The sequence below is a fragment of the Mustela erminea genome, chromosome 6 (genome assembly GCF_009829155.1).
Source record: "Mustela erminea isolate mMusErm1 chromosome 6, mMusErm1.Pri, whole genome shotgun sequence".
Classification (NCBI taxonomy): domain Eukaryota; kingdom Metazoa; phylum Chordata; class Mammalia; order Carnivora; family Mustelidae; genus Mustela; species Mustela erminea.
In genome coordinates this window covers 12,039,032-12,046,790 of record NC_045619.1, presented here as the reverse complement: position 1 = coordinate 12,046,790, position 7,759 = coordinate 12,039,032, and positions in this window count along the sequence as shown.

Sequence of the window (7,759 nt, the reverse complement as noted above, 5' to 3'; positions counted from 1 at the left end):
TTTAACCCCCCAGCGGGCGCTAGCGTCTCTGGGCCGTGGAGAGGGATCTTTGTCCTGGGAGTGTGTTCTCCTGGGATGTCACCTGTGATGGTCCGTGCCCCACCCGCGGAGACTGCAGAATGGTGGCTCTGTCATCCCACATTTGTCAGCTGGGTGGCACTGAACCTGCAGTTGCAGGTGTGGGTCCTGCGGTCACCTCCGTTTTACAGATGGGGAAACTGAGGCTCGGAGAGGCATGTGTCACCACGAGTGGAGGCAGGGTCCGGATTCAAACCCGCTTGTGCTGTGAACCCCCAGGCCACTGTGCCTCTTGCACGACACCCTCACCAGGCAGGCGCTGTGCTCTGGCTGAGCGGGCTGCTGGGTGGACGCGGATCTGGCCTGGGAGGACGTGTTGAGCCAGCAGGAAGACTGCCCTGGCCCTGTCCCCATCCCCCGGGTGGCTGGTACTGTTGGCAGGCCCGGGGAGGCACTTGCTTGGCTCTCACAGGAGAGCCCCTCACTCCCAAGCCCACCGCACACTGCTCTGTGGACACGGTCCTCTGGGACAGGCACCTTCATCTCCCTGTCTAGCTTCCCTTTTCTCATCCATGGAAAGGGGGTGCCAGTAGTCCTCCCCAACCCCCCCAGGAGGGCCCAAGACTTAGTGGAGGTGGCAGATGTCCCATCAGCCCCTTCAGCCCCGGGCGCAGCCGCTCTAGGAAGGCTGAGCTTGTCTCCCTCTGCCTTCTTGCCGTTCACCTTTCCTGCCCAGGTGACTCCAGGCCTCTCCAGGCGCCCCTGCCCCCCACCCCACCCCTGGCTTCTGTGGCCCTCGAATCTCCTGTCCCTGCTAAGGGGGCTCCCCTGTCGCCTCCATCTCCATGAGGGGAGATAAGATGGGCTTGTTTCTGCCTGTTGGTTTGGACACTTAACACGTTTTTGTTGTCTTCAGGTGTGTGGGGTTGGGTTCCTATCCACAGTGCGCCGGGGGCTCCAACAGGAGGGGGCAGACCTGAGGGAACCGGAGGCCGCCTTCACCAGGCCTGATCCTTTGTGCCCCTAGGTCAGAAGTCTTAAGGAACCGGTGTATTTTTTTATTTATTAATTATTATTATTTTTTAAGATTTTATTTATTTGACAGACAGAGATCACAGGTAGGCAGAGAGGCAGACAGAGAGGAGGAAGCAGGCTCTCTGCTGAGCAGTGAGACTGATGAGGGGCACAATCCCAGGACCCTGAGATCATGACCCGAGCCGAAGGCAGAGGCTTTAACCCACTGAGCCACCCAGGCGCCCTGGAACCGATGTATTTAAAAAGCCAGTATTATAAAGGAAGGTGTTGTGAGGCTGATGCCAGTCTGGGTTTTTACTCATTGGAAACAGATGGCCCACACTTGAAGCGGGTTATCTCTGAGATGTGCTTGCAGGTAGCTGTCCAGACCCGATTCTCTTGTGTGTAAGAAACAAAACCACAAAAAACCCTGAGTTTAAAAGATGCAGAAGACAAGCATTCCAAATGTCAGCTCATTAAAGAGGAAGTTTTTATACGTTGGGGTGTCGTATCAACTATTTTTCATATATATTTGAGCATGAATATAAAAGTTGTAGATTTATTTGACAACAACTGATGTCAATGGAAGCTTCGAGTTTCGATGAGCAGAAGTAGACGTTTGTCTCCCAGCTACTAGTATGTTAAGGCCAAAGGGTAGGTCATGATGATTTCGAATACAGCTTTTGGGAATGTGCAGTTCAAAAATAAGCTCTTTTCACTAGAAATACGAGGCAGGCAAACACAGTAGTTAGGAGCATCCCCTCCGAGCCAGATGGCCTGGGTTCAGGTCCCAGCCGGCCACTCTCCCAGCTCAGGCCCCGGGGCCGCTCCCTCCACTTTTGCGGCTTCATTTCCTCCCCTGGAAAATGGGCATCCCAGGGCCCATCTCATCAGGAGGGATGCGAGGGGGGGACATGGGTTAATGTTTATAAAGCACACGGGCCCGTGCTGGGTACACCGTGTTCCAAGTGAGCGCTCATGCCGAAGTGCTGTGTCGGCATTTCAGAGCGGGCTCGGAACTCTGGGTGCCTGTTTCTGTTGTGTCAGGAACGCAGGCTCGTGTGCAGGGTGTGGTGGGCCCCAGGACCAGGGGACCAGCTACCTCGACTGGGCATTTACAATACCCTGGCACAGAGCGTCAGTGGGCAAAGGTATTTGGAAACCAAATACTTCACCAGAGGCAATTTATGACCCCCCCCCCACCACCACCATCTTCGGAGTCATTAGAGCTGTTTTAGTGGGAAGCTGGAGTTGGCTGGGAGTAGTAACTGGTATACCTACCAGAATTCAGCAACAGGCCGGTTTGGATGAGGCTGCCATGGGCCCTTTGGGTTGGGGAGGGGCGTCCCCTGCTCGGGCTGCCATAGCCAAGTACTCGGGACTCGGGGGCTTCAGCAGCAGACCTTCCTGTCCTTACAGTTCTGGATGGTTCCCCCCTCCCCGCCCCAGGCCTCTCTTCCAGGATCTTCACACCATCATTGTTCTGTGTGTGTCCAGATCGCTCCTTGAAAGGACAGCAAAATACTGGATCAGGGTCTGTCCCAGCAGCCCTCATTCTAACAAAACCCTTTCGTCTTCTCTCTCTCTTTGTCTCCCTCCCTTCCTGCCTGCCTGCCTTCCTTCAAGATTTTATTTATTTATTTGACAGAGAAACACAGTGAGAGAGGGAACATATGCAGGGGGAATGGGAGAGGGAGAAGCAGGCTTCCCGCTGAGCAGGGACGCCCCCCCCCCCCCACACTGAGCCACGCAGGTGTCCTCTACATAATCCTCTACGTAATCTTCCCTAAAGGACTTGCTCCAGGGGCGCCTGGGTGGCTTCGTGGGTTCGGCTCAGGTCATGATCTCAGGGTCCTGGGATCGAGCCCAGCATTGGCCTCTCTGCTCAGCGGGGAGCCTGCTTCCCCCTCTCTGCCTGCCTCTCTGCCTACTTGTGATCTCTCTGTTAAATAAATAAAATATTTATACATACATACGGGGTTTGCTCCAAACAGAGTGAAATTTTGAGGTCCAGAGGTCCTGGAGGTTGAGGCTTCTCAGGTGGGGGTCACCAGTGCGCCCACCACAAAGGGGATGTGAGTTGGGGGAGGGAAAGGAGGACGGTCCCTTCCGCCGGCAGTGCGCTCTTATGGATGCTGGGGGGGACACGGTGGGATGGGGCCAGGGGGGTGCCTCCTGGGTGGTCCCCAGCCTTCTTCCTTCGAGAGGGATGGGAGAAGAGGAGATTGCCGACAGAGGGAGCTCAGTGGCGTTGTATTCAAGGGTGAGCCAAGTCCCCTGTAACTATTACAGCACAAGGCACTCAGGGAGGGGGCCTTAGAGACCAGGATGAAGGGCTTGCTGGAAACTGATTTCATGCAGGTGCCAGGGCCTTCTAGGACTTTTCTTTGCCCTGGGCTGCCAGTTCACTGGCAGATTGAGTCGAGTTCCCACTCAGTGCTCAGCAGACAGACAGATGGATGGTAACGGGCCACCCTTACTGAGCACTACGGTGTGTGAGGCAGGAGTACAGCCTCCGATTTCCTCCTTCCCTAAGACCGAGCTAGTGGTTTATTACCGTCATGTTAGCGATGAGGAAACTGAGCACAGAGGCTTTAGTACCATCGCAAGGTCACACAGCAAATGAATGGTGGGGTGGGGTCAGGGAAAGGACTCGGACTCTCAGCAGCAAATGAGCCTTCTGGGAGGGGGTGAGCGCAAATGCATCAGGCAGAGGGTTGAGAGTCTGGTGGTGCGTCTGCCTGCCGTCATGTCTGAAGTTCACACCTGTCCCTCCACCGGGGACCTTTGCTGGGGTCTGTTCTCAGGTCCCTGCACTCTGGGGAAGACTGTGTCCTGGCTTTCAGCTTTGTTTGGAGGTATAGGCAGGGTGTGTGGCCCCTGGGCCCAGGAGAACCTCACACTGGAGGGGCTTGGAGCCGCTCCTGCCCAGAAGGCTTGAACCTCAGCTTGCTCTCAAGGAAAATGCCTCCCGGGTCCGTGTGGGGAGGGGCGGGAGGGCTGGGAGTGGAGGTACCAAGAGGAAGGCTGCTCACGCCAGGCTCCACCTGCCAGAGAGCCATGGGGTCGGGGAGGTGCTGCTGGCGCTGGGCTGGTGAGCCAGTGCAGTCTCCCCCTGAGGAAGCAGATCAGGAATTGAGGAGGCCCGATAAAGCAGGGGTGCACGGAGGGTGGGGTCCACATCTGAAATTGGTTGGAACGCTTCCTTCTGTGCTGGCGGGGTGTTCCAGCCCATCCTGTCCAGATGTGGACAGTAACAGCAAGGAATAAACAAGTTAATACATAGAAAACATTGAGGACGGTGCCCTCCAGAGAGAAGAGGCTTACTAATTGTACATAGACGAGTTATAGACGGGAACCTGTGCGCATTGGCCCATGCTAAACAGATGTGCCCTGTGAGGTAGTAAGCTCCCTGTCTCTGTTGGCAATCAAGCTCCATTGTCAGGCTTGGTCTTCCAGACCTGAGGCATCCAGGAATCTCCCTGGCTACTCTTCAGGGCTTGCCGCCACCCATTAATTAGGGATGTTCTTATGTTAATCTTCTGTCTCTTAACGCCAGGCCCATGGTAGGTATTCGGTAAATGCTGCTTGAATGGATGAGGCTACTGTCCCAATTTACAGATGAGAAATGGAGGCTCAGAGATTTTAAGGGAAAGACAGTATCTCAGTCCACAGTGGAGGAATCAGGTTACCATCCCAGGGTGGTCTTACCAGGAGGCACTCTTGAATTTCCAAGAGAGCCTGGCTTCTCCTCTTCTACCATTTCTTCCCTCTGCTTCCTGCCTTTTGCTCTGTTCTTCCTTGTGGACACTCCACAAGGAGCTCAGCTGTTGCATTTCTGCCCCAGCTGACCTGCCCCATTCTGGAGCCAGACTTCCAGGCTCCACGCGTGACAGGTGTGTGATCTGTCACTCCCTCGGAATCTCAGTTTCCTGGTCTGTAAAAAGGGCAGAGCGTTTCTGGTGTTAACGGTCAGTCCTGTGTCCTGGGACGCCCTCGGTCCTGGGAAAAGCAGGACAGTTGGTTACCCTAAAAAGGAGGGGAATACAAACCACCTTGAGAACTTGTGGCCAGAATCGGAGGACACCTGTGAAAAGCCATCGGCTCCAGACCCATCACAGGGCCCACAACTGGGAAGTGGAAGTTGCAGTTACTGACCCTTCTTACCGAGTGAGCCCGAGTCTGACTTCCAACACTAACTCCCCCTTGCTGGCTGTGTGCCCAGATGCATCTCCCTTGGCATCCGTTTGTTTCCCCAGGTTTCAAAAGGGTTAAATAATCATGCAGGCCCAGAGCAGCACGGGGAGGGCGAGGTGAAATAATGCAGGTAGAGTGTGTCATTCAGAGAGCACTTGCCCTCTGGACAGGTGTGCCCGTGGTTAGTGACGGGGTCATTAAGGTGTGGGAAGAGCTGCCCCACGTTAACCAGGTGCTGCACACCAACGGGGCCCAAAGCAGCCAGTGGGCCTCTTACCTGGTCCCGAGCCTTGGTTCTTTTTCTATAACCTCCAGCAGTCGGAAGATTTTAAAAATAAAAACGAGCCCCGCTTCTTCTGGGCGTGTGATGAGAAGAGTGTCCGCGAGGGGGCGCCAGAGCGCCGACCACGGCAGCGGACTCCGCCGCCTCCCTCCCCATCTCCCTCCCCTCGGCGGCCTGGGGCTGCGTGGTCGCCCCGTGGGCTTTCGCGGGTGGCTTCCCAGGGGCCTCCCGGCCAAACCCTGGGAATCTGGAAATTCCCTGGCTCAGACTCAGCCCGGAGAATCCAGTAGGCTCTGGATACTCACCCGTCGCTTGGGTTAGACAGAGGCCTTGCGGATACCAGACCCTGGGGGGACACCTGCATCAGAGACTCTGATCACAGATGGAAAACTGAGGCACCGCGTGCGGGGTTATCACCAGCAATGGGGAGTGCCTGGATCCAAACTCGGGGACATCCGACCCGCAAATCTTTGCCAACAGCCTCTGAGAACCGCAGAATCTTAGCGCTAGAAGGATCTTACAAACTTAAGAGGCTTAAAAGGCTGGAGTCAAATTTTGGTTTGTCAAATATTTTATCTATTTTAATAATATATTTATTATTATTATTATTATTACTTGCACTTAGGTTGAGACACAAAAGGATCAGTTCCTCCTTCCCCTCCTGGGAGGCAACCAGTTTCTGGTTTCCCCCAGATTGAGACTCATCAAATAATAGAATTTTTGAGAATTCTGGGAGACCCAGCTGCTTCTAGCTCCCCGCCCTCAGGCTCCTGCTGGTGTCACTGTTGCAGGCTGCCTGAGTTTGCAGATCTTTCTTGGCTCGTGGGGTCCCCCACCTTCAAGCCCACCTGTCTCTGCACTGGGGTTTGGTGGCACTTAAGAGGGTGTCCCTTTCAGGGCAGGGGGCGGGGCCTGTGTTTCCTCTGGGCATGCCCTCCTTTGGGGGCCCTTGTCCTGGAAAGGGGAGAGTGGAAGTTCGCACTGGTGGGGTGGGCATTGGGTGGTGGCTGGTGGGTCCACCAAGGGTGAAGGCTTCCCCTCTCTCCACTTGGGAGGTCAAGGACCCCCAGCCCTGGGTCTGAGGGCTAGCCTTCCTCAGCCCGAGATCTCCCTTTTCAGAAGCCTTTCCTGCTCTCCGAGGCCGGGTCGAGAGGTCCTCTGAGCACCCCTCTCCCCTGGGGGAGCTCTGATCTCACTGGATTGCGCTCTTGTTCTGTTCACCTGTTCCCCCCACGAGAAGGTGCGCTCTGGAAGGACAAGTTTCTGCCACGTTTCCTATTTCTTTCTCAGTGCTCAGCCCAGAGCACTCAGTAAATGACTCACTGAAACCCCACATTTCCCCCCAACACCCACAGTTCCTCCTCCTTCTGGGCCCGCCAAAGCCAACACATCTCTGCCCCTAGAGTTGGCCATGTGGCATGCACTGGCCAGTGACACAGGAGCCCAGGTGACACGGGTCAGTTGTGGGTGGGAACCTTACGTGGCTGTCACCTGATTCTTAACAACTTTCAACCTCAGCAGTAGCTGGGGGTTCCTCTGTGGGGACACCCGGGAGCGGAGCCCTGTCCCCCAAATTGTGTTACGTGAGTTCGAAAGAAACCTTTGCTGCATTAAGGCCCCCGAGATTCGGAGGTTGTTTGTTACTCGGCCTTGTCTCTCCTATCCTGACTACGGCAGATCAGGGAAATGGAGATGGTGGCAGAATTTCTGCTCTTTCTACCTCCCGGGCGGGTGTGACTATCAAGAGACGGAGGTTGATCAGGAACCGGTTATCACCGCCCTCATACCCTCTTAGGCTTCACACCCCAAGATGTCGGCTGTCCTGGGTCAGCGCCTTCTGAAGGAACGCCATTCCCTGTCACCCGTGTCACGGAGACCTTCTCATACCTCAGTGTAGGGCTGGGAGGAGGTCGGAGGCGTTAGAGTATGTGGAGTTCCTGGGCGAGTCCTTGGCACATGGTACGTGCTATGGACGTGTTTCTATTATCATTAGTGACTTGTTAAAAAATTCATTCAACTGCATTTCCCGGGCATCCACTACGTTTCCTAGACACCAGGAAGATGGAGAACAAAGCTTGTTTCTTCCTGCTTTGGGGCAGAAAGGCCCAGAGAACAATGTCCAGGCAGCAGGAAGGACCTTGTGTGAGGACACAGGTGCTGTGGCACCTGCCAGGAGGAGGGACTCCACGGGCCTGGTGTGGGGGCAGCCGGTGGCCTCGTGCCTCAAGGTGGAGTCAGGGGTGTGCC